The sequence below is a fragment of the Coregonus lavaretus genome, assembly GCF_964263955.1.
Source record: "Coregonus lavaretus genome assembly, chromosome: 5".
In the NCBI taxonomy this organism is placed as follows: Eukaryota; Metazoa; Chordata; class Actinopteri; order Salmoniformes; family Salmonidae; genus Coregonus; species Coregonus lavaretus.
Genome location: NC_139992.1, coordinates 61219598 through 61224829, shown reverse-complemented (window position 1 = coordinate 61224829; position 5232 = coordinate 61219598).

The following is a 5232-nucleotide window of genomic DNA, read 5'->3' as shown; positions in this document are numbered from 1 at the left end:
CCAAGTATTCCCACGCATAATAGAGACACATGTGATCGTATACAAATGCAAGATTTGAAATGATTCTGTTTCAGTCAAATATATCTGATTGAGCTTTTTGTGGTCAATTTGCAGTCTACAAATTATTTGTAATTATATTCTGGCCTCGACTGTCTTTGCCAGTATGAGAGAATTACGACATGAAACTTAGGAAAACAAAATCTGTGATTGTGACAGACTGGGCCTGAAATGTGTTCTTTTGACATACAGTATTTGCTTTAGCATGCATTTTGGGAAAGCCTTGTATGCCAGATACTGACAGGCTGAGCTTACATCTCATAATTGGGATGGCAGCTGCATGATTGCATGGTGGAGAGTGTGTGCACTATCAGAAACATGATGTTTCCTGCCCAACGTCATCCCTTGTGGTACTGTAATCTGAACTAACCAGACCGATGGTGCCCAATAGTAGTAGGTCTATTATGACGTCACCCTTATCGGTCCCACTTTAAGCAAACTACAATTTATAAAGGCTTTATAAAGTCTTCATAAGCACTCCCCAATAAACATGTTATTTAAGCTTTTCCTCTCACAGAAACATAGTGTTATTTAAAATATGTTCTCTTCCAGCAACTGCTCAGTCAATAGAAACTCAATCTGACTTGCAAGTCATTAGGTTGTAGGTATAATGTTAAACATGTATGCCACAGGCCAGGGCCGTGCACAGACCATTCAGCGGGCAGGTGCTCCAACTGAAACAAGGGCAACCCAGCCCCGCTTGAAAAAAAAAAGGACTTTTATCATTCATATCTCGAAATTCATTACATACGAATTGCCTCTGTAGCGAACGTTTTAGAGCACAGGCCTATTTATTTCTGCAACAACACACTCACTCATCACAAATTGTAAGCAAACTAGTTACAGTGCCTCCTAAAGACATGATTGACATTGGGAAAAGAGGATGGGCTATCAGCTGATCATTGATGTTGATGATTTTTCTAACTGATTGTGATTTATCTTCAATGCTCTTAAAGCCGTTTTGATCTCAATATCAAATACTTTCTGGGTAACAATTAAGTACCTTTCTGTGATTGTTTGAAATTAAAGTGGTCAAAAAGTGTTAATCAAATGTTATGTTGCTGTGACAGTACTGTTGATATTTAAACTAGGTAGCTAGCCACACACGCGCTTGACCGGTGACTGCATCTCAAGCCACATTTGGATAACGTGCATGCGCAATTTCAGTACAGGGCATGCTGGGAAACAGGCGCAACTGGGCACGCACAACCTCCGTACAGGGCAGCCCAACAGATCCAACCAACGAATGGGGTAGGGGGTGGCAAACTTGACATCAAGATGACTTGCAGGAAATGGATTCAACAGACAAAAATATTATATACATTGAACAAAAATATATACGCAACATGTAAAGTGTTGGTCCCATGTTTCATGAGCTGAAATAAAATATCCCAGAAGTTTTCCATACGCACCAAAAAGTTATTTCTCTCGAATTGTGTGCACAAATTTCTTTACATCCCTGTTAGTGAGCATTTCTCATTTGCCAAGATAATCCATCCAGCTGACAGGTGTGGCATATCAAGAAGCTGATTAAACAGCATGATCATTACACAGGTGCACCTTGTGCAGGGAACAATACAAGGCCACTCTAAAATGTGCAGTTATGTCACACTACCAGATGTCTCAAGTTTTGAAGGAGCATGCAATTGGCATGCTGACTGCATGAATGTCCAACAGAGCTGTAGCCAGATACTTTAATGTTCATTTATCTACCATAAGCTGACTCCGTCATTTTAGAGAATTTGGTAGTATGTCCAATCGGCCTCACAGTCGCAGACCACGTGTATGGCGTTGTGTGGGCGAGCGGTTTGCTGATGTCAACGTTGTGAACAGAGTGCCCCATGGTGGTGGTGGGGTTATGGTATGGGCAGGCATAAGCTACGGACAACGAACACACTTGGATTTTAATCCGTGACGAGATCCTGAGGCCCATTGTCGTGCCATTCATCTGCCACCATCACCTCATGTTAATGCACGGCCCCATGTCAAGGATCTGTACACAATTCCTGGAAGCTGAAAATGTCCCAGTTCTTCCATGGTCTGCATTCTCACCAGACATGTCACCTATTGAGCATGCTTGGGATGCTCTGGATTGACATGTACGACAGTGTGTTCCAGTTCCCGCCAATATCCAGCAACTTCATACAGCCATTGAAGAGGAGTGGGACAACATTCCACAGTTAACTATGCAAGGGAGACGTGTCAAACTGCATGAGGCAAATGGTTGTCACACCAGAAACTGACTGGTTTTTCTGATCCACGCACCTACTTGTTTCTTCCTTTTTTTCCTGTGACCAACAGATGCATTTCTGTATTCCCAGTCATGTGAAATCCATAGATTAGGGCCTAATGCATTTATTTCAATTGACTGATTTCCTTATATGAACTGTAACTCCATAAAATCATTGAACTTGTTGCATGTTGAGTTTATGTTTTTGTTCTGTATGTGGACACCTGCTCGTTGAATGTATCATTCCAAAATCATGGGCATTAATATGGAGTTGGTCACCCCTTTGCTGCTATAACAGACTCCACTCTTCTGGGAAGGCTTCCCACTAGATGTTGGAACATTGCTGCGGGGAACTTGCTTCCATTCAGCCACAAGAGCATTAGTGAGATTAGGCCTGGCTCGCAGTCTGCGTTCCAATTCATCCCAAAGGTGTTCGATGGGGTTGAGGTCAGAGCTCTGTGCAGGCCAGTTAAGTTCTTCCACACCGATCTTGACAAACCATTTCTGTATGGACCTCGATTTGTGCACGGGGGCATTGTCATGGTTAAACAGGAAAGGGTCTTCCCCCAACTTGTGCCACAAAGTTGGAAGCACAGAATCGTCTAGAATGTCATTGTATGCTGTGGCATTAAGATTTCCCTTCACTGGAACTAAGGGGCCTAGCCCGAACCATGAAAAATAGCCCAGACCATTATTCCTCCTCCACCAAACTTTACAGTTGGCTCTATGCATTTGGGCAGGTAACGTTCTCCTGGCATCCGCCAAACCCAGGTTCGTCCGTCGGACTGCTAGATGGTGAAGCGTGTTTCCACTGCTCCAGAGTCCAGCTTTACACCACTCCAGACGATGCTTGGCATTGCGCATGGTGATCTTAGGCTTGTGTGCGGCTGCTCGGCCATGGAAACCCATTTCATGAAGCGCCCAACGAACAGTTATTGTGCTGATGTTGCTTCCAGAGGCAGTTTGGAACTTGGTAGTGAGTGTTGCAACCGAGGACAGAGGACAGACGATTTTTACGCGCTACGCGCTTCAGCACTCGGCGGTCCCGTTCTGTGAGCTTGTGTGGGCTACCACTTCACGGCTGAGCCGTTGTTGCTCCTAGAAGTTTCCACTTCACAATAACAGCACTTACGGTTGACCGGGGCAGCTCTAGCAGGGCAGAAATTTGACGAACTGACTTGTTGGAAAGGTGGCATACTATGACGGTGCCACGTTGAAAGTCACTGAGCTCTTCAGTAAGGCCATTCTACTGTCAATGTTTGTCTCTGGAGATTGCATGGCTCGATTTTATACACCTGTCAGCAACTGGTGTGGCTGAAATAGCCGAATCCACTAATTTGAAGGGATGTCCACATACGTTTGTGTGTACACACCACCCAAAAGGGCACTTGACAAGTGGGAGGGCAAAGGGGCATGTGCTGGCCACAGGTTTACTCCTATCTGTGCACGTGCCTGCCACAGGCTCACTGTAACAGATGTAACAATTACTGATGTTCAATCAAACATGAATGATTTGACGGGTTATGACAAGTTCATGGCATTGATGAAGATGAGCCGCCACGTGACAAGAGTATACTGTAGAGTTAGATGGGAGTGTAACCTCCAGGGGAAAGTTCAGAGAAATGTAATGAATCTTGTGCCAAGAAACCGGAACAACCAGTTAGGGGCGAGGGCATAAAATCCTCATAACATATTGTATTACTCAGACTGTTTCCCGGACACAGACTAAGCTGTGTTTGCTCAATGGAAAATCTCCATTGAATGTTTTTTCAGACATTACCATGAATAGTGTTATATAACTTGTTGGTGGATATGACATGTGGAACTAGCACCTCCATAAAAAGTTGTTTGAGATCACGGCTCTGCTTGCTATTATGCTAGCATATACTATAATTATTTACCTATATCCTGACCATGGTAATATTATGGTAACACTTTGACACTCTGTGTCATAACATGTTATGAAGCGGTCATAACCATGTCATAACACGGTCATGACCCATATTTACACCTGTTGTGACGTGTGATTTTATGGCTGCTTATGACCCCTACATGTGTCAAAACCCACATTTGGTAAAATTAGTTTTTTTCCCTGCCAAGAAGTTTGCTTTTATTTGAAAGTTTGTTTCTTAAATCCTGTTGTAATTAATTATTTACAGTCATGTTATTTTCCATCAAATTTTTTATAACTTGTAGAAATTACACTTCATGAAACTGTCAAACAACATGACCATCATAAATCATATAAGCCAGATAGGTTGATCACATACATGCCCTTATATCAGTCAAAAAGAGGGTGTCTTGCCCGGCTCCTGCATTCATCCCAGTTATCAGAAACAGAGCATTGGAATAGGTGCATGTCTGACAATGTGTGCGCAATTACAATGATCATTTAACATGGTCAATAACAAAACCTAGGCTATGGTATAATGGGATGTTTTGCCTTGTGTCGTTGGTTGTGTGGATTGACATTTATGTAGTTGTCATAACCTAGTCCTGTGTAGCTCAGTTGGTAGAGCATGGCGTTTGCAACGCCAGGGTTGTGGGTTCGATTCCCACGGGGGACCAGTATGAAAATGTATGCACTAAAAGTAAGTGCGTCTGCTAAATGACTAAAATGTAAATAACCAACCATGTTATGACACTGGGTGTTATGTAAAGTGTTACCAACATTGTGCACAACTGGACTACTGTCTTCAGACTGGTTCAGACACATAACTTCACTACACCACCTACATTAAACCTGTGCTTGAATACACCGCCCCCATGTGGAACTTTTGTCACTACAACCATTTGCTCAGAGGATCTCTTCAATGGTGATCTGTTCCTCAAATTACAAAAACAGCGTGCAATTACTTTTGTTCTGGAAATTGGTTGCAATACCCTACCTATAATTATTAAGGTCGCAAGTGCACTAACTCTTAGGTACAAAATGTATCAACAAC